The sequence below is a fragment of the Typopeltis vanoorti genome, chromosome 4, assembly GCF_054136105.1.
Source record: "Typopeltis vanoorti isolate ZY-2024b chromosome 4, IOZ_Tvanoo_1.0, whole genome shotgun sequence".
NCBI lineage: Eukaryota > Metazoa > Arthropoda > Arachnida > Uropygi > Thelyphonidae > Typopeltis > Typopeltis vanoorti.
In genome coordinates, this window is record NC_143552.1 from 42,908,177 (window position 1) to 42,932,155 (window position 23,979).

A 23,979-nucleotide genomic window follows, 5' to 3' on the forward strand; every position below is an offset into this window, starting at 1 on the left:
AAAAAAAAAAAAAAGCATGCATGAGTCATTCGAAGTTCAAGGCCATATTGATTGTTTTCTTCGATATCCAAGGTATTGTAATGGCAGAGTAGGTTCCCAGCGGGCAGACGGTAAATCAACAGTATTACCTTGAAGTATTTGAGTAAATTGCGCGAACGCGTGAGAAGGAAACGACCCGAATTGTGGAGAAATGGTTGGATTATGCACCAAGACAACGCACCAGCTCACAATGCTTTGCCTATGAAGCAGTATTTAGCTAATCACAACATCATTGTGCATGAGCACCCACCCTATTCGCCAGACCTGGATCCCTGCGACTTCTACCTCTTCCCAAAGATCAAGTCGGTGCTCAAAGGAACCCATTTTTTGTCGGCAGAAGATGTGAAAGCAAAAACGACGGAGATCCTCAACAGCCTTTCAGAAAATGATCTGCAGAATGGCTTTGAACATATTGGCAACATCTTATGTAGCTGTGTGTCAACTCAGAAGGGAACTAGTTTGAAGAAGATCGTAGTTGATTTTCTCAATTTGTTAAATAAAAAGAGATACAGGCACAGTCTCGTGTCTTCTGTGTCAGACCTCGTATATACAGCTGAGGAAGAGCTCATAGCTAAACAAGAGCCCATATATACTGCAGCACAGGCAGCTATGCAATAGGGATCACTTTCACATAATACGGTTACATAACCGGAGCGATATGATGCATGTTCAACGATCATCGATATATAATGGGAAACAACCAAATCAGTATTATACAAGAAAATTTGGAGTTTGGTCCCGCGTTGAGCCATCATGAAATGCAAATTCATGCGTCTACCTCAAAGGAATTTTGCGTAAAAATACTACTCACTGGAATGCATCATTCCCTGTGCCAATATCTAGCTCGAAAAATTCTACATTAAAAGTGCGATATTTTGGTTAGATGTGTCCTGGTTTTTTAGTTTAAGGGAGCATCGGCAAATTTGTTACATAGATATACTACACAGTATGTAAAATTGATGTGATGCTCTAACCTTTTTATCAGTCTATATCTCGGCTCTACGAACACACACACACACACACACACACACACACACACACACACACACACACACACACACACACACACACACACACACACACACACACACACACACACACACACACACACACACACACACACACACACACACACACACACACACAGTTGCTGCTGTTATGTGTGTGTTCAAGGACATTCGAAATATCTGCTACAGAAAACGACTGCATTTTAAACAGGACGGTAATTCAGCCAGAAAAACAACAGAATGGAATAGAGTCAGAATTCTGAACCGAGCTACGGTAATCTGTATAAACAGCAGTAACAGTCTTTATAATGTCAATACTGTTCTATCAGTGAAGCGCATGGTCAAAATATATATTATAAACACTATTATTTGTGATAAAGCTGAATATGCAAGGACGACATCACATTCTACCAAACCTTTATCCATTAAAGATATATTCAATTGAATATTACAGCAAATTATATATTATAGTAGAAAACAAGTTCATTTTAGCTCTGAAAGCCAGGAGATCTTAAGCAGTATAAATGAAATATGTTTCATTTATACTGCCTTAAGATTTCCTGATGAAATAAAATCTATGGAAAAAACTTAAAAAGTCACCCAGTAACACACATTTACAAACCTTAGACAAAAACACAAGAAATCAACTAACAACAAAAATTCGTAGGGCAAAAAGACGCTACTACTTCCAAAAATTCATGGAATATGACGACAACATTAAGCAAACATGGGCTACATTCAACGAATTAGTAACTCGAAAAAAGAAAACTTCGCACAAGATTTTATTGCAAAAAGCTTCGGTCAGGACACAAACCAAGAGGAACTAGCAGGCTCATTCAACTATGCTTTCACAAACAACATCACACAACTCAAAAAAGACAAATTACCAACGATCAACAAAAAAACTACCGACACAGAGTCAACAACAAACGATGTATTTCCCACCCGTAACAAAACAGGAACTGAAAGAAGCACTCCTACAACTAAAACCAAAGACCACTCCAGGAATAGACAAAATAAGACTCACAGACCTTATAACACACTTTGAACAAATAAATCCAATACTTTTGAAACTCCTGAACATAATATTCGACATAGGTATTATTCCACAACAACTAAAAACTGCAGTAATTACGCCAATATACACACGGCAAAAGAAACGATACTCAGAACTACAGACCAATAGCTACCCTACCAGTCATCTCAAAAATTCTAGAAAAAATAACACACACCAGACTACAGAACTACAGAAGTACAACATCATCTCACAAAACCAATACAGCTTTCAGAAAACAAAAATCACCATCACTTTATTAAAAGTCATCGCCGACACAATAAACAAAGCTCTCGACAAAAACAAGTACGCCGTCCTTATACTGCTGGACCTAACCAAATATTTGATACACTTGAACATGACATACTACTCACCAAACTATACTCAATAGGTATAAGAGGAACACTGCATACACGGTTCAAGAACTACCTCTCAAACAGAACACAAGTAACAAAAATAGGCACATGTCACAGTCGGGGTATACAAATAAAACACGGTGTACCTCAAGGTGCCATATTATCACCCACTCTATTCAACATATACATTAACGATGTTCATAACATATCCATAAGAAGTCAAATATTTCAGTACGTAGATGACACTGCACTACTAGTAATCCACACAGACATCAACACGGCTCTCTGCAAAGCATAACAAGATCTAAATGAAATCACAACATACTTCCACCAAAACGCAATTCTAATCAACGGCACCAAAACACAGATGTTGATAATACACAAACCCAAGAATCATACGTCCCGCATCACTAGCAATACACTGTCACATACCACTGCATTAACAACAAAAATACCTGCCAATGTTCCGAAATCAAACCTGTAACACATGCAAATCTCTATATAGATTCCCACCTTAAATGGACAAAACATATATAATATCTACATACTAAATTCCGGATCATCGCAGCATAACTCTGCCAATTTAAAGACATTATTCCATCCAACATAAAAAAAAAAAACTCCTATATCATGGTATTTGCGAATCCCTACTCAGATACGGAATAACAGTCTATGCAACCACATCAAACAGCCACCTAACAAAATTAGGAACATTACACAGGAAAATCGTGTCAATAGTGATCCGGACCTTACATGCAACAACCAATATCCGACAAGCACATGGCGATACACAGAATTCTGAGCATTAAAAACCTGAAACACTATATGACATTAACAAGGAATTATTTCAACATTACCTATCGAAACAACAGAGACACATATCGTATAACACGACCCACAAAAACCCTCTACATCCCTACACCCTTCAACAATTCATACGGTTCTTTTGTGAGATCACATCAGATACCCACGCAACTCAACAACCTACCAAGAAATTTAAAACACAAGTTAATTTAAAACACGAACTCTGGAAAATATACCAACAAAGTTAATATACCATTAACACTTATATACACATCACAAATCACCAGCATCCAATGCCAACATCCCATACATAAACAGTAGCAACAGCATAAATAGTGAAGCCTAAATCCCACTCTCTTCACAAAAGCTAACCCAAGCTTCGAAGTAGGTGGGATTAATTCGTCTCACTCAACCACACGTAATCCTTATAACCAAAAGAAGCAGATTATGTAATAAAACAGTAAAGTATACAACAATAAAGAAGATATTGATTATTATGTGATAATATCATTAATATAATACTCTTATATAACATGAAAAAATAATGTAATAAATTATTCTTATAATCAAAAAATTATATAAACAAAAAATTCTGAATAATCTTCATTGTTAACATTAGAACATGTGTTGTAAATACATAATATAGAGGCAAAAAATACTATTAAAATTTTTTGTTCAAATCAATGTAGAAAATGCAGCACTTGGAGCTGAATTCTGTAAAATTATAAGATGCAATGTCACTCAAGATGTCTATTGTCAAAAAAAAAAAAAAAAAATCAGCTAACACCTTTTTATTCCCTGATAAGGAATAGGCGAGGCCTATAAAACCCATCTAGTTTTTGGAGATTGAGTGGGCAGTTCAATTTCCACCGGTAGCCAATCAGAGATAGCTGGCTCATGTATATCACTAATTATAGCAGCCACCGATGAAGAGCTTGGCAAACAAGTGCTGCCATCTCTTGGTACCTAACCCTAACAAGATATGTTACTGTCTGAAATAATGTGGGTACTACGGCCGATTTTCTTGAGTTTACGGGATAAAAAACCCGAGTTTCTGTGAGGAAAAACCCGCTTGCCCGTGCCAGAGATCGACTAACTCGGGAATCGGTCGAAGAAAGGCTTAGAAAAAGTTCCTCCAGTCGACGACTACACTTGAACTTGAGTCTGACTTCGAGCGACCAAGCGCAGAGGATGCAAGCGCCACTTCCAATGAGTTACACAGGCCTCGTCTGTGTCTACTGTATGTGTAAATATTTTAGCAATCAATAAATTACTATTACAATTTAAAAAATTATTATTATAATTATTCTGTATATTCTATATTCAAAAATTCTGAATAATCTTCATTGTTAACATCAGAAGAACATGTGTTGTAAATACATAATATAGAGGCAAAAAAATACTATTAAAATTTTAGTTGAAATCAATGCATAAAATGCAGCACTTAGAGCTGAATTCTGTAAAATTATAAGTTGCAATGTCACTCAAGATGTCTATTGTATGTGTAAATATTTTAGCAATCAATAAATTACTATTACTATTAAAAAATATTATAATTATTCTGTATATTCTATATTCAAAAATTCTGTATAATCTTTATTGTTAATATTAGAAGAACATGTGTTGTAAATACATAATATAGAGGCAAAAAAGTATTATTAAAAATTTTAATTGAAATCCAATTGTAGAAAATACAGCACTTAGTGCTGAATTTTCTACATTGGATTTTACTCTGTAAAATTATAAGTTGCAATGTCACACAAGATGTTGTTTATTGTATGTGTAAATATTTTAGCAATCAATAAAAAATATTATCATTATAAAAAAATATTTATTATTATGTTATTTATTTTTTTATTATTATGTTATTTATTTTTTTATTATTATGTTATTTATTTATTTATTATTAAAAAATGATCACAATGTAGTGATATTAAAATATTTAGTCATCCTTCAAAGGTATCTAATGTAGTTGCTGTGATAATAGATGATTACCCAGTAAGACTGATATCATATTACACTATTTGAAAATGGAGAGAACTGCCTATACCTGTCGTTGTAGCAACACAGATATTACCGCCAAAAACAATCTTAAGGTTTAAAATTCGTGGCCTGGCTAATTGTTATGCGATGAAGATACTAGTCCTAGCGTACAGCTTTCGGGTTATCTCCCAGCTATAGCTCCACTTTCCAGACATCTTCCTATTCAGGTTCTCAATATTATTACGACTCCTTAATCTAGGTTACGTTCCAGATATACTGTATTTTCTTAGCTCCTAATGCAAGCTCTACCTTGGATCCCTTAAACAGAAGTCCCTGATTCCTTAAACCACCCTTAAAGAGATTTGTTTTTACACGACGAATGTGAATGTAATTCATAGTTAAATAAGAACAAACTACAGATTTATTACTTACGTAAGACTATTTATCATAAAATTTTCTCCCTGGTGTCAAGAGTATCCTCAGTATTAATTTCAAATTAAACAAGAGAAAACCGGAATACTCAACAATGAAACTGCGTGAGCTATACACAGTGAGGGCCTTCGCCGTCTAAAAATACGTGAAGCACCTCACTGTACAAATTTAAACAAGAGACAAAGTATTAATTTAAAAAAAAAATAGACTGGTGTCCGAAACCTAAGGACGAACACTATTTCTGAAGATTACAACTGCAAATTCAGACGAATCAGGTTGTGGCAATTTGCATAACTGGCGGTTTCGAGTAGAAAGCGGGTACACATTCAAGTAGCACTTGACAGGATCAATGGCAAAAGGCGGCGAACTTTGATTGAAGGAAGCTCTTTTCGCGAAGGAATAAAGTTGCAAATTTGAATATCTTGTAATGTCCCAAAGACATCACTAAATGATTTCATGCGGGAAAGAATTTTTGGAAAGCTTGAAGAAAACCACAGAACAGTAGAAACAGAGAGGATGTGTCGAGTCGGATAACTAAGATGATATCAAGAGTATAATATCTTGAATATTAGGGTAGATTAATTTAGGAAGTGCGGTTCTCAGATTGGAGAATAGGATACGATATCACACACACACGCGCGCGCGCGATTCCTGCTGTGGACCAGGTTTCTGAAACATCCAGTACAACTATTTATTTATGACTTCCTTTCAATACTGGAACAAAAGCCATAGCTTCGCCGATGACGCGATGATAGTGATTCGGGGTCGCAACGGCTTACAGTTAGAAGTAACGGACAACGAAGAACTCTTTAAAATTGCAGAGTGGACACACTGGAGAAAAAAAAAGTTACCTTCAATAGCACCAAGTCTAAAATGCTCCACATCTCACGTAAAAAAATCAAAACAACCTGTTTTGATTTTTTACTGGCTAGTGAGCTAAAATACCTAGGAGTAACAATAGATGAAAAATTTACCTTCAACAAGCACATCTCATATGTTGCCGAAAAAAGCTTACAAATAGTAAACCTTCTGGCTAAGTCGGCAAGGAAAAAGTGGGGATCAGATCAACGAAAGCTGAAAACAATATATACTGGAGCTATACTACGATTGATTCTTATGCTGCACCTGCTTGGAAAGACGCATTAAAATCTAAGAAAAACACAGACAGCTGGTCTAACACCGATCTGCCTGAAAATGCAAGAATTCTCTCTTATATATGAAGTCATTTACGGAAGATATGACGGAAATGCCAACATTGCTACGAACTCCTGCTTCACTACATTAGGTTGCCTCAACCAGCAAAGAAAATACATATTAAGGAAAAGGAGAGTTGTGAAAGTGACGATTTCCATATATACACTGACGGGAGCAAAACCGAAGAAAACGTCGGTTGTTCTTTCATTACAGACTGTCCATTATACAAGAACGCTACTCTAGACTGCATCCCTTCTAATTATAAAATGTTAATCAGTTATTTAGAAGCTACGTATAATATATGGATTGTACGCAACCGATCACGTAGATGTTACTATTGGGAGGAAAACACACACACACACACACACACACACACACACACACACACACACACACACACACACACACACACACACACACACGGTAGATTTGTTCTGCAAAAAGTATCGTGTAAATCGAGCTTAACATTTATATAGAAAATGAGGGGGGGAGAGAAGACCTGAAAATTGCATACATAACCTAGTTATGCATTAATTAACTATATATATATAGAATTAGTTTTGTTATTCTGTGACTGAACAGAACACTGTCCACACAATTATTAGGAAGATTTATGGTAAACATTTTTGAAATATTTAAGGAAGTTTTATTCATGTATATTTTGATGATACTGAAAATCAAAATCGTCTCTCTCTCTCTATTTTTTTTTTAGGCGCAAAAGAGAACAAACATTGTGAACATTTTTATAAATTTATAACATCGGATAACTGAACTGCATTATTGTCTACATAGGGTCTTTGAAATTTTTTCCGAAGCCGTTCAATAAATGTAAGTGGGATTCCAACAGACGAGAGGAAAGTCTAGTCTAGTTTTCCTGCATTAGATTAAATCTCTGAGGACTGCTACATTTTGCCTTTGCTTTTTAAAAACACTATATGCTGCAGTCGTGTTGTGCTTTATTTCCTTTTTCTCCTTTAACTTTGGCCATTGAGCGTAAGAGAAATATGTGCTATTGGAAAAGCTCCAAATGTATCTGTTGGATACCATATATCTTTTCTTTAAGCTTTCGCTGTGGACTGCAAAATCTTAGCCAGAATTTCATTAACTGATGTTTTCAGATGTTAACTAAGTAAATATTTAATCTGTAAGTTTTATATTGGCAGGAAATATAGCATGTTTTATTCAATGGCTCACTTTACTGGATAAAACCCTCACAAGGAAACCAGTTCCGAATATTACAATGTAGAACCTTGAGCTTTCTACGATATTATTGACGTAAGTTAACAGAGTTTTAAAAGAAAGAGAAGACTTGCAAGCACGTACTAGTTTCCATAATTTTATACTTAGAACTATCGAATAAACTTCTATGTTAGAAAACAGAAAGAATGCGTAGAAAAAAAAAAAATTCAAGATCCTGCATTCGTTATGCTTGCTAATTCTTGACCTCCAGCTGACTCTGCACAAAGGGCAAACGGTGTACATGTTAAAAAAATATATATAAAAAAAAGGAAAGGAAATTGAAATCCGTAATCAAAACTGTACTTAAAGACTACACAAAATGTGCTTGACACTCTATAAATAGCACTATTAATAGTGCATGTTCATCTTTTAAGCAGTACAGTGCGAAGCTTTTTTTTTTCTTCCAATCAACAGAAATTGTGCAGCAAGCGCTATATGCTACATGTATTATGCTATCTCATGACGAAACCTAAATGTAACATAAATGTTAATTTGCTTACCTAGTGCGGTGTGGTGTAGAATCGTGATTCACCCGAAGGATATGATAATCAGGAAACTCTGCTTAGAATCCGGAAATTCCGCTCAGATAATACGGAAACATCGCTCTACAGACCAAACATGAAACTTTCCAAGTCACCTGAAGCCTCTAATAAGCAAGTGGCAGTCTCATACTGGAGCCATAGTACACCGCTTGGAAAGAAGTAAACGGACACCACAGTGTGAGGAACAAACAGCCATGACGCCTACCTTAATAAAATGTATTGATCGCAGCAAAAGGAGGTCCTACATCAATTGATCGCCTATGAGACTTTCCACAAGCGTATGATAGCGATTAATGGGAATTTTGGACCATTCTTCCTGTCGGCATGTAATGAGGCTCTGGCCTCTTGTGGGGCGAACGTCCCTTGACCCCACCCGACGCTCCAGCTCATTCCACAGATGTTCGTTAGAGCTGAGATCAGGGCTTTGTTAAGGACAGTCAGGTTTGGTGACGTTCATATCCACAAACCACGCAATTCCAGCAGCAGCCTTATGACACAGTGCACTGTTGAAAGAGACAATATTCAGTTCCGTAGAAAGGCTACAAAGTAGGAAGCATCGCATTGTCTAGAATGTTCACATACTCCTAGGAGTTCAATGTTCATGGAACCATAAACAGAGGTCTGAGGCCAAACCAGGACCATACCATCACACTGCCACCTCTGAATGTAATAGTTGGGGGTTACACACTGATAAGAGAAGTTCACCGGGAATCCGCTACATCCACACACCCCAGTGCTTGGTAGAGGTGTAGCGTGATTCGTCGCTCCATAACACAGCTTTTTCAAGCTTCCACGTCCCACTGTACACGCTCTTTGCACTACTGAAGACGACGCTGCGTGTTGGTTCGCGTAAGTAACGTAAGGTTTGCATATTGTGGTCCTACCATGGAAACCCTTGATGTGAGCCTTGGTTCTGAATGTTTCGTGCGGATTCATGTTCCTGTCGATGCTTGGAACTCCGCCTTTAACCTATCGTGCGACGAATGGCGGTTTTTACATGTTATTCTTCGTAGCACAGTACGGTCACGTTTAGCGAGTTTGATGGGTCATTCACTGCAGGTAGCACTTGGAGTTGATTCCTGCGCTTCCATCTAAGTATGGTATCGATGGGCATCGCATGCCCATTTCGGTTGGTTGTGCTGTTCGTGTGGCTTATGCAACTCACGCTACAAAATTTACGTCAATTTGACCATATGATTGCATTTTTATTGATTATACGACAGCTTTAAGAGTGCATGGCGCATCAGCGCTCATCATAATTGGTTCCAATGCAATTAATTGTAGGATAACTTTGAATACTTTAATTTATCAATTAACTGTAACCAAATCTGTGTAACTGGGGACAATGTTTCTTTTCAAGATATATTAGAAAACAATAATGAACGAAAGTGCTATGCTGCTGGTATAGCATTCTCATTCGGTTGGTATATTTAAATTACTCAAAGGTGTAAATATAATAGTAAATTTACAGGAGGAAGACGGGGCATACTTCCTTTGACTACAATCATACAATCCGCAAAAGCTCTGGCAGAAAAGGGGACATTCAGTAGATCTATAACACTGTTTCCCATTGTAAAGATGGACAAAAAAAAAGTTATAAATTATGTATATTATTTCTGGGAAAACTCCCATGTTACTCCTCTTAATAAACTATTATAATAACGGCTATTTTGCCTGCTTCAGTTTAGGAGTGCCCCTGTTTTAAATGTCATTGGCTATTTACTCACGGATTCTTAGGGCATTGTAGATGTAAATTTACCAAAAAGTATATGTAGCATAAGGAAGAGAAATTGACACATACCTTCTTTCTGCGATGTCCGAAAACTACCGAGTGTGTGTGTGGGGGGGGGGGGGGGGAATAGGCAATTTGGGAGAATTAAATTAGAAAAACCCGGGGTTTTTTTCTGTAATATATATATATAAACATATATATTATATTATTATGTTATATAGGGTGGGGGAAAGGTGAAAGGGTTGATTTTTTATATAGGAAGGGGGAAGGGGGAAAGGGGGTTGACGGGGGTGCGGTCCGTTTCGACTATTTTTGGTCGTCATCTGAACACATTGGGAAAGTGGATGCTATGTCAGGTCGGGTAGGTGCTTGTGTTTTTGAAGTGTTTGTGTTATTGCCTATTGGTCGGTGTTGTGACCTCAATTTTATGTTGTGAAGCTTCCAAACCTCAGAGATTATGTAGGGCCTGTTAGTAAAATGTGACGCGAACTCTATCAACGTACACAGGCCCTACATAATCTCCGAGGTTTGGAAGCTTCACAACATAAAATTGAGGTCACAACACCGACCAATAGGCGATAACACAAACACTTCAAAAATAGAAGCACCTACCCGACCTGACATAGCATCCACTTTCCCAATGTGTTCAGATGACGACCAAAAATAGTCGAAACGGACCGCACCTCGTCAACCCCCTTTCCCCCCTTCCACCTCCCTATATAAAAAATCAACCCTTTCAATTTTTCCCCACCCTATATAACATAGTAATATAATATATATGTTTATATATATATATTACAGAAAAAAAACCCGGGCTTTTCTAATTTAATTCTCCCAAATTGCCTACCCTCTCTCCCCCCTCCACACACTCAGTAGTTTTCGGACATCGCAGAAAGAAGAAAAGCCACAACACCCAGAAAAAGGTATATGTAAATTTCTCTTCCTTATGCTACATATACTTTTTGGAAAATTTACATTTACAATGCCCTAAGAATCCATGAATAAATAGCCAATGACATTTAAAACAGGGGCCTCCTAAACTGAAGCAGGCAAAATAGCCGTTATTATAATAATAAGTTATAAATTATTTATAGACAATTATATATTACAAACTTGTCTATATCGGTGTCCTAAACACGTCCGTTCACCCTTCACGCCCAATCACAGTCACTAATTGGTTCTAGCGAACATCTTGCCTCTCCTTCAAAGTGGTTTAAAACCACTGGAACGCTGAGAATTTGACCAGCTGTGCCATCTGTACGTCCGTTCAAAGGGTTCACCGGTGTCCGTATTTTGACCGCACAATCAGGCTATTAATGTGAATGCGATGCAATGTTTACGCGTCGAAAAGTGTCCTCTTCATAAAGCATTAGTATATTGTGTTTAATTTCAGGAATCAATCACGCGAAGCCAGGAAACAATTATGGGAGTCTTTAACAGGAATAAATGCAAATATATAATATCTGTGATACTGGTATTCCGTTGTTGTGCACCGTACACCTAGCACACCCTGAATATACGCCCGTGGTATCATTAATTGTTGACCTGGGATGGCCCAATTTGTCAAACAGATAATCCTGCAACATGGCATCCTATCACAACGCCTCTTTCAAACTCTGTCAGTTCCCTTCTCTCAGCTATTTTATCGGGACACGGTTGCACTGACTTGAGAGCATCATATTCCTCCAATTTATAGCGGCTATAAACACGTGACAAGATGCATCTTGCCAATGGGAATGTCCACTGACTTCTTTCCAAGCAGTGTATATTCCCAAGTGTGGGAGGGTTAACGATTAGATGATCCACGAATTCTACTCTAGAGATCAAAACATGAAATTTATTCAAACCACTTCAGTCCTCCAATAAGCAAGTAGGCAGTCTAAATGTCCATCTCTAGAGTGAAATTCGAACATGCTATTCACTCGGCCAACCATTTTGAAGTTTTACATATTACGTCGACATGTAGCAAAGGTTTCAAAATGGATATAAATTATACCCATTTTGAAACCAGTGCTCTTTTCGGTAACGATACTGTGGAAAGTTTCGCGGCGATTGTACCACCTTCTCTAGCAATAACCAACTTCACGTCCGAATCCAATATGGTTGCGCATAACGAATTATATGCTTCTTCGGTTATCGCACAGATAAATAAGAACCTCGTTCAGAGTTCAGATAGAGCGATATGTTCAGGAAGTACATCGTAGCCCAGTGTTTCTCAACGTGGGGGCGTACGCCCCACAGGGGGCAATCTGAATATTTTGGGGAGCAATTAGAAAATGTACATATTTATACATATTTATATTATACTTTTTCAGAATTTGGCTGACTATTATGCTAGGGGGGGGCATCAAAATATTTGAGACGTTGATGTGGGGCATGATCCAAAAAAAGGTGAGAAACATTGTCGTAGCCTAATCGTAGCTCAAGAGAGTCAAATGGACTCTCTTGAGTTGGTTTGAAGAGAAATGGAGAGATACAGAACAGCCTTCCTGACAATTAAAGAAATCGGATAAGATGGAGAGCGACATTTTAGGAGGATGGGTTGGGCAGCTGTCAGGCCAACGTAAATAAAACTATTAGAAGAGTGTATTATGGCTGTTAATTGTGTGTACTATTCTGGCAATTTGTCTGTATTATATTAAGAAAAACCGAAGTTTCTAGGAAGAAATAGCCTTTCACCTCTGTATAAGACTGAATTAACTCACCTTTAGTTGAAAATATTATAAAAATCGCGTTCTAGAGACGGATTTGAAACCAGGTATTTTCCAACCAAAGGACATCGTTGTTATCGAGTGAGTTACGAAATTGCCATTTTAGAAGGCGGAACAGTTGGCTATTTATTGGGGGGGGGGGGTATCGGGGATTTCGTAATACAAAAGATTTTGTGAAACTGAAAGAAGTATCAAATCACTACCTTTCAGTGTCTGGTTAGACGCTGCACACAAGAAACATCTCCCGAACAAACTAAAATATATGACAGTTCGGAAAAATCCTGATATAGTCAGGGCCGTAACTAATAAAGGCGATACCAATGTGTTTCTAACAATACTGATTACTACCAAAAAATAAACGTTTGAATGATGCCTTAATATGGTGAAAAGCGTCAAGAAATCCTACTAATTTTCCACCTATGACCATCTTATGTATACCAGGAGCTACTTTTTTTTTTTTTTTTAATTCCAATGGTCGACGATCAAACATAAGCTTACAAGAAGCCAGAACAGAAAAGCGAATCATTATTATTGGGAACGGGGAGGGGAATTTAAAGTTTTATGAGTATATACAGAATTTTTTTTTAATTTTTTTATTTTCCTAGATTTGTTGGCGACACCGGAACGCAGTTGTTAGTCCTTTGAGGAGGGCCGACGAGAGGGAATTCGAGCTTAGATGAAAAAAAAAATAAATAAATAAATAAAATAAAATAAATTTCGGCCTTCCCCAGCAAAAGGGTGGACCGGCTAATAATGATACTACCGCGACAGACAAGCACTTATGCCACATTGTAAGGTCCCCAGTTCTTACATTTATAAATTTAGAACATTTGTAAAGACTTTTTCAAATAAATTCTAGTTATGCGGTATAATACGGAGAAGGCTTGGATTTTTCTTTATACACGGATCACTTCTAAATAGGAAAAGACAAATATAAGAGACTAGTGGGAATGAATTAACTTTATCTTATCATCATCCATTTTACATTTGTAAGAATCGCGTTACTGTAACAGGAAATGGAATTAATACGTAAAGATGAATGAATAAGAAAACTATTATTAAACAATTTTTTCTTCCTATAACCTACATATATATCGTTAAAAACAATAACTTTGAATAAGAATTTTATTATATCACATGCGCTATAAAAAAGTACTAGATACACTCTCTAAGACTCCAGATATTACTAATAATAAGATTCCATCATCCAAAACCACCTCGTCTATATGTTTTTTTTTTTCTTCCAAAATGTATAAAACTAATATTCACTTATGCCTAGAGTAGATCTATAAATAAATTAGCAAAATTTCTAGCCAATACTGGAAAAATCTCATTCATTACAAATTCTATAGACTTCCAAGATAAAAGTCAAGGACAATAATATTATAGGATGAAAAATTTATGGTCTTTTTTTTTTTTTTTTTGACATCCTATCATTATTTATTAATACAGCAAAGTTACGATTAATCAATCTCGGTCAACCGACGTGAAAAATTCAAGAACAGCCAATATTATTTTTCGCCAGTTCTGCGCAGAATGCGTGTAGGTTTGATTCATGCATCTGGTAGTACCTTCCAGTATATTAATATGCAGCAACTGCGACTAGGATTTTCCAAACTAAGATCGAGACTTCAGTCATATAATTTGCAGCGAAGTATATGTGCATTGCTGCTGTAGTGGAAGGGGCATCTCTCTCTCTCTCTCTCTCTCTCTCTCTCTCTGATATTTAGTCAGTAATGTCGATAAAATTAAACAGATATTAAAATTCCTGCTTGCGAAAGAATATGCAAACGAAAATTCAAAAGCGTTAATTCTCAAACTATAATTACGTGACCTACCTCAAGCGATCCGTCGGTAAAAGTCGCTGCTTGTTTATTTGCATAAGCTGTGAGTTCACATCCCAGGTAATAAGGCACGCATATTTGTAAAAGCCTCTGATGACTATGTATATTTCCTTCAATAAATTTATCATGTTATCTAGGAAGGTTGTTAAATTGTAAATATATGTCTTCGGGCGTTTTTATATAACAAAATTAATGCTTCATAAATTGCAACCATTTATTTTTAAGTAATGTTTTAAGTTTTAGACACTAATAAAATATAGATATTGATAGTAAATTTTCTAACGACTGTCATGTACTACGGATTAATATAACAAACTTCAATCATTCGCTACTTCATTCATAATGAATACGTATTTGACATTATTAATTTTTACAAACACCTTCTAAAGTAAAAGACTCCTCCAGGTAGGTAAGAATAGCACGCAACAAGCATAATATCTGTTGTACCTAATCTTTAATTTATTCAATATTTGTGCACTTCCCACCTCATCCAGCAAAGCATTCCACTGACCAACCACTCTCCGTGTAAAAAAAAAAAAGTTATCTCTTTTGCACCACACCTTTACACAATTCGAAGAATGGCTTTTAATCCTCATTCTATTCCATTTTTCAACCCATTAACCATGGAGATACCAGGATATTTTTTAAACTACACGTAATAATTTATGTGTCCCTCATATCATCTCGCCGCTCTGCCGATTGACCAAATTACATTTCATCAGTGTCATCATTGCATAGGCTCCACAAACCCAACACTGCTTTTGCTATTCGCCTCTGAACCTTTTGCAAAGCTTGATCTCTAAAAGATTCAGACAACGAAATCTGTGGACAGTTGGTCCATATGACAATTGACAATTATGTCTTTAGGGGTGAAAGCAAGATGCTTTTCATATTCCCCGCTATCTGTTGTGGTTGCAGTGAGGGTAAAATTTATGAGCAGTTCGCTCGCCCTGAATGGCCATAGAGATTATGCATCGCTATAGGAGGCTAATATAGCTTTTGGCCTTCCATATTTGAATATGTCCATTGCCTCGTATGCTGCAGCTTGCTGAACCAAATCGTTGGGATGTGTGGAAGTCTTTAGGAAAAACTTGGATGCTAAGGATTGTAGAAAAGAGAAAATATAAGGAATATTTATATCTCTATGAAGTTGATTGTTTCTAACATACCACGGGGCGTTCAGAATCATTCTCAAGCACTTGTTCTGCACTCGTTGTATCTTGATAATGTTAGTATTAGAGGTGTGGCTCCGGGCTGGAGAGGCATAGGTGATTATAGGACGAATCGTCATCTGGAATAGCTGCAATTTGATTCTGTTGCTGAGCTTGCTATTTCTATTAATTAGCGGATAGATCTGAGCTATGGTTTTAGATGCCTTTGCGCACGTAGACTTGATGTGTTGGTTGAAAGATAGCTTTTTGTCGAGAATTACACCCAGGTAATTTGTTTCTGTCTGCCAGGGAATTTTAGTATTGGATAGTAACACATCTCCTGCAGGAGACATTGGCCTTTTTGAGAAAAGAACAGCTGAGCTTTTCTGGGGGTTGACTTCCAATCTCCATTTGGAGAATCAACCCTCCAGCTTTAGAAGGTTTTCTTGAAGCTTTCTGGTAACGAAATGGGGTCGGAAAGATCTGGTTAGTATTGCTGTATCGTCCACATACAATGCCAAAACGGAAGACATCGGATTGTGCGGGATGTCCGACATGTATAGAGAAAACAGCAATGGAGCCAGTAGGAATCCCTGTGGCACTCCACCAAAGATATGGCGCTGGGACGATGTAGAACCGTTGATTTTTAACTTGCATTGATTTATTCTGAAGATATGACTGGATTCGATGAACCATTTTTAGTGAGGTACCGGCTGAGATACGTTTGTGTAGGAGTCCAAAATGCCAGATTTTGTCAAATGCTTTTGATAGGTCTAGGAAAACAGCTCCTGTGTACTGGCGCCAGTTATAGCTGGTGGTGATGTATTCCACAATTCTGTGGATTTGCCGGGTAGTATTGTGGTGTTGCCGAAAACCAAACTGTTCTTTAGAGAGGATGTTTAGGTCATTTAATGAGGTTTGGAGTCGTGAAAGAATGACCTTCTCCGCAATCTTACCCAGATTAGAGATAAGACTGATTGGACGATAATTTTGCGGTAGGTGTGGGTCTTTGCCTGGCTTATTTATAGGAATTACATCAGCCAGTTTCCAGGCGGAAGGAAAATAGTGAAATCTTAAGATTGCATTTATTATACTGGTCAGGTGCACTACAGCTTTCCAAGGCAGAGGCTTGATCACCCTGTTTGAGATGCCGTCTGGTCCAGGAGCATTATTGTTCTTAAGTTTTTTAATAATATCATATAATTCAACAGGTAATGTGGGTGCAATATGGTCAGCGCTGGTATCTGGGAGATTTAAAGCATGTCTGACCTGTCTGTGGATTTTGTACAAGTGATTGAAATCTAAGTTGTTATAAGAGGGTTTGCACTGCTCCTCTAGATTCTTTAGTGCGGCTTCTGCCTTATCTACATCTGTGTGAACTAAGCCCTGGTTTGAGATTATGGGGGGGAGGGAACTGTTTTTATTTCTGATGTTTCTCAGTAACCCCCAGATAGAGTGATCAGTAGGTGAGATAGAGGATAACTTTTTGTCCCAAACTGGGTTTCTATGAGTTTTAAGTGCATCTCTTACTGCTCCATTTATCCTGTTTAGAGCTGTTTTATCTTGTGGTGCACGCGTGTTACGGAATCTTTTCCTAGCTCTGTTTTTGTCTCTGATCAAGTTCATGATGTCTTCAGGCCAGTGGCGCACTCAGGATTTAATCTTGGAGGGGGCCGAGCGCTCAGGTTTTAACCTTTGGGGGGGGGGGCCGAGTTGAGTAGACGTTTTGCGAATACACACTACACATCGCATACGACTTATAACTGAGCATCTGCAGTGATCGCTAATTCATAAGTAGCACACAACATAAATATAAAAAAATGAATTTTAATTAGGAAAAGATTTTTGGAAATTTTTCTAGTGTTTTTTCCTTTTCTTTGGGGGGGGGGTGCCCGGGACCCCCCCCCTCTGGGTACGCCACTGCTTCAGGCAAAAGATCTTGCTTGTGGCAGATTTGTAGGAGGTAGCTACCTTTATAGCAGAATTAATTTGTTGCGTGAGATTTGTAACTGCAGTTTCTACTTCTTCTTTTGTGCGTATGTGAGGAACAGGTCCAATATAATCCTTGAGTGCTGTTGACAGTCTTTCCCATGCAATGTAGGGGTGAGGAGTACACAGGTATTCTTGATTTCCCAGCTGTAGTAAAATTGGATTGCGATCGGATGATAGTCCATCCATAGATATGATGCTGTATTGAAGTTTGATATCCTGCAGGATAGCTATATCCAGGATGTCAGTAGTGCCAAACGTACTGAGATGAGTTGGTTCGGTGGGGCCTGCCACAACAGCGTTGCTTGATTCTAAGTAATTGGAAGGGATGCAGCCATTCTTGTTGGTGGTTGTGCAATTCCACGCAGGGTGCTTGGAATTCAGATCCCCGGCTATAATGGTGGGCTCTCTGACGCATAAGATGGCATTTAGGTCAGAGTCAAGTAGAGATTTTTGGGGAGGATTGTAAGCTGAGTAGATTTTCAGTTTGCCAGTGGAGCTGGTGACTACTTCCACGCCTATGATCTCAAGGTTAGTGGTTGAAGGATTGCTCACACAGTGGTGCTTAATGTAATTTTTAATGAAGATGGCAGTGCCGCCGCCTCTGTAGAATAGTCTGTCATTTCTGCATAGGTGATAGCCCCTTATTGTAGGATTGTCTGACGGTCTTAAAATGAGTTTCACTGATTAATATAACATCTGGTTGATACCTATATGTGAAATTTCGAAGTTCCAGAATTTTGTTTTTGAGGTCATTTGCGTTCCAAGCAACTATCTGAAGTGATGCAGGAATGAGTTTGTTACTATTCATTTATGAGAGCTGTGAGGATGACCTGCGTTTCACGAAGAAATCTTTTAGTGGAGGTTTCAGTAGGGTTTGATAGGCTGAAATTTTGTAGCATGTTTGCTAGTGAGGCCATAATAACAGCTGTTAGGTTTTTGGGTGCTATTGGTTGATTTTGTTCTGGTATTGGTCTATTTGTCACATCGGCATAACTTCTTGTTTGCTTTTGGGTGTCGCTATTTTTTGGAGGTTTCCGACTGTCGCTGAGTCTCCGGTTTTGATGCCTGAGCTTCTGAAGTTCTTATACTGTAGGAAGAGGGCTGACTGACTACCTCCATCCGTCTGTTCTTTGGGTGCTCAGTACATCCTTTGTAGTTCGCAGGATGAGGGCCACCGCAGTTGGCACATTTGGCCGAGGTGGTCCTCGGCTTTGTGCAGGTATTAGTTGGGTGGCTGTCCCCACATTTCAAACATCTATATTCTGCTCTACATAGATTCTGGGCATGGCCAAACTTCTGGCGCCTGTGGCACTGCCCAGAAGATGATCTTTTCCGGAGTGGTTCTGGTGTGACGATGAGTCCACAGACTGTTTTTAGCTTGTAGATATTTTTGTAAATTTTATGAATCTCTACTAGGACTAATGGCATGGGAGTCTTGTCTGCTTTGTACATTCTGCTGACCTTGACTGGAAACAGATCCTGAGAATTAAGGTCAGCAGCTATTTCTACTGTGTCAATGTCTTCACAGATACCGCGAAGGACCACTTTTAAGTTTTTTTCCCGAGCTGAGCGTAAAGGTATGATACTGGATGCCTCTATCGTCCAGTTCTTTGGTCAACCTTCTGTAGTCTGTCATTGTTGCTAGCTGTATGCTAGCAACAGATCCACAATGTCCAATCTGCAGATTGGACATTGTGGATCTTAAAGCTGCCCATTTCTGATTTTCTCTAAGGATGATCGGAGGCACCTTTTCTTTAGGAGAAATAGCGGCGTCCGAACTCTGAGAATCCTGTTCCATTTCGTTGTCATTGTGCGGTTCTTCGCTTTTTGCGTGCATGCACGTCTACAAAGTCTGAAGGAGTAGAAGGCACCGATTCTGACTGATCTCCTGCGACAACGTCTGTGACACTTTCCGGGGGAAACGTGTCGTAAAGTTTCACTTTTCCCGGCCGATTGTTGTTAAGTAGTTCACCTAGTCTTATAAATCTCTATATACCTCCTCAAATATTGTCTCATTTAGCTGTCTGTTTTTCCATGACTATCAATGTGAAGTATCTAAAGTTGATATTTAAAATAAAATAAAAAAAAATATAAAAAAAACGCTTACCGTGAAGTTGTAGTCTTACCGGCACTGCTGCAGGACTCTGAACTGATTTGGTAAGCTGACTCAAAAATTGCATGATCTTCAAGACACACAGTGTAATAAACGCACCACAATTCCAAAACTGACAAGTCGATCCCCCATCTTCAATTCCCAATCCAAAAATCGATCTAATTAATTCACTCTGAGCCATATGTGGTATAATCACAGCCTTATATAGTGGAATAAGTACCTCCTTAGTTTTCTAGCAATTACTGTGCACTACGAATTAATAAACAAGCTTCAATCATTCGCTACTTCATTCATAACGAAATAACGAATAATTGAACGATTTTCAATGTTCTTCCTATAGCAGAAGTTCTTTGTGTTGTTTTTATCATTTTTGTTATTACACTGACAATCTTTGATATCTAATTATGAAGCAAATTTTCTATTTCGTTTTCTTTTCACGTACTCACTCTGGCCAAGTCAATGGCCACGTCAATTCTTTAGCACATTCTTTCACAACGCGTGAGGTCTCATCCAGTCAAGATTATCTAATAACACAATGATCTCCACTTCATTCACCTTCAAAGGACCAAGCTGAGGGATCAGTCTCTGAACCTTTTGCTCCCTTAGAACAATATAATTTTCACCATTATGAAAACCTTAATAAAATAATCCTTAATAGTTCCACTTGGTCACTCTTATACTAATTCCATTCAACAAAGTTATTCTCCTATATTCTTTCTTTGGAACAGCTGCACAACAAAAAAAAAAAAAAAGTCGGATTTTTCTTAGCCTGTTTCGATAGTCTCCTCTCATACTGTAACTTCTCCTTTCTTACTATAGTTGTCACTCTTCTAGCCTAGACTTTATAATCGTCATGTCTTCCAACTTCATATATTTATTATTTGTATGAGGCTGGTGTGTCGTAATGTAGATTTAAATATCTATATCAATTTAAATAAACACAACACTCAGCATAGGAAAGCATTGCCTTTTTTTTTCTTTTCACGGACAAGTACAAACAAATCTTTAGTTTCCATAAAAGTCGAAATATTATCTGTTGTCGCATCAAAAATGCTTATTCACAATATTTTTTAATATATTGCTGACGAAAAGAGCGCTTTTCGTTCTGTTTTGCAAATAAAATTTCTCTCTACCATGTCTTTAATGGTCACAAGAACTTTGTTGAACAGTAAATGGAGCTTGCTCGAAAATAACTCATGGCGTGGTCAAAAATTATCAACATTTTGGTTCGCGACAACCATGCTATCTTCAGACATAATTTCAACAGCTTTGTTTACTGTTGTTTATTCGTTTTTTTCCATATGCATATAAAATTCGAGTTGGCTGAATGGATTTTAATGAAATTTGGATATTCATGAAAATTTGTTTGGTCACTCAATTTTAATTAAAATGTAATCATTTTTATAACAAAATTAAAAAAAAAAAAAACAATTTGAAACGATACAAAATTATATGTTACAATTGACAAATGCATGGACAACTGCTGTAATAATAATAATGACATCACGATACAAAACCATACTATGAACAAGCACGCGCGCGCGCACACACACACACACACACACACTTATATATATATATATATATATATGTAGAAAGTATTTTTACCTTGGGTATAAATATGTTAAAGATACCAAGCAATTTTAAACTTGGTTTTACTCCATTTCCCAAGTAAGCAAACAGACTAAAAGTCAAGTTTGCGCCTGCAATTGATGCAAGTCTAAGACTTGCATCAATTGCAGGCGCAAACTTGACTTTTAGTCTGTTTGCTTACTTGGGAAATGGAGTAAAACCAAGTTTAAAATTGCTTGGTATCTTTAACATATATATATATATATATATATATAAAATAAAAGCTGGAAGACTACTAAAGAGAATTATTAAATATAAATTTGAATATAAAAGAGATATAATCATTTTTTTTCATGAATTCTTCTGACTGACTGTAATGAAAAACAAACTTTTTTTTTTTTACAAATAATGCTGTCAAAAAATACTGTGTGCTTTAACTTTTTCACAAGAATGTTCATTAAGCATACACATTACAATATCTTTGTTGTCTGTTTAAGCAGATTTCATCATCGAGTGTTCACATTTTGTAAGTGGGTCAAACTTTCTCTGGAAAAATCATGTGTCCTCTTTCTTTGTATTCCTAATGATTTGTTTCTAAATATCTCCGCGGTTTAGCAGCCACCAGAGAACTGCTCGATAGGATTTTGTGGCACACAGCGCACTGCATATCATTATTTCCTACTTAGGAAAATCCAAAAGATAAACAGATCTCGTTATGCTTCTCTTTCCGATGACCTGATGATAAATATATTGTGGTTATCTCTTGAAGAGATCACTTACTGTTTGTGTGGTATTGGAAGGGTGTAATAATTCTCAATCTGTACCACCAAATACTTAGTTTTTTTGTTTTAATGGGAACAGCAGAACTCATTTTTTTAACTTCAAGTTTTTTTGTTTTTTTTTCCAAGTCCATGATTCATTTTTAGTATAAATAACTGAAAATATTTGGGGGAGGGATAGGAAAAAAAGATTATTACGAAATAAATCATGCAATAGCTAGCGAGGAATTGGCATTTTTTGTAAACTGAAATGTACACATATTGCTTTTATTTTAGTGCAACACACATGATTATATCAATATGTTCGACCACATATTCCGACTCACAATACCGAGTGAGTGGGCAAACACTCTCGCTTTACCAAGGAGAGAGAGAAAGACTTGTAGCAGATGACCACTCTGGCATGCTCATCAATTTGGGGAATGACACGAAACGATGTCTCATTTCCAAAACGTTGTCTCTTGGTTAGTTCATGTATTAGTTCTTGGTGTATTATACATATTCTATCTATCGGTATAGACGAAGCCCTTTGGTGGAAAAGACCTGGGTTCGATTCCCGTCTCCATGACGTGAGGAATCTTTATCTGGTCTCTTTCGATAAAGGTGAGTTAGTCGGTCTCATAGCGAAGTGGAGGGTTTTTTCAGAGACGGAAAACCCAAGACGGAAATTTGGGTTTTCCGTCTCTCAGAACAGGCAAACTGGTCCCATGAACACATGGATTTACAGCCACGAATACTTACGACCCAGCCTGATTCGTCAACTATATGCCGGTCCCAAGCCCAGGTAAATTGGGGAAAGGGGGGGAGGGGGTCGGAGAAAGCGATGATGAGCTACCCTGTAAAAATTTCACCAGAAACACTGTGGCAAGAATAATTGCCTACAAACTTACCAAGAGTCGGACATGACTGAAGGGTTAAATGATCATCATTACTATCTAAAACAACGTATTCGCAAACCAATTAAAAATTCGAATGTAGTTTTTTTTTTAAAGAATCTACAAGACATTTATAATAAACAGGAAGAAATAAATAAGTGCATATAATCAACACTGAAATTCAGTAAACATGGTAACCTATAAGACATTATATCGCTTCACCTCTATTTCTCAAATTCAAGATGCGGTTTCTCTGAAATCAGCCATAAAAATGCTTCAAGAAGTAAAGAAATTATAGCAATCATAATTACCATAATGGCATTAATTTATACTTTCTTTATGGCGATGATTATTGATCATTAGCATAAATGTAGATAAATCAAAGGGATAAACTTGAAGCATTTTCTCGGGATATTATATTCAACAGGTGACTATTTCAGGATTCCAGGGACAAAGCAGTGAAGTATAAATTAAGCTGAAGATGTTAAAATAAATAATTATTATTACTTAGTAATATACTATTAGTCTATATTATTATTGCACATTATAACAATTTATTA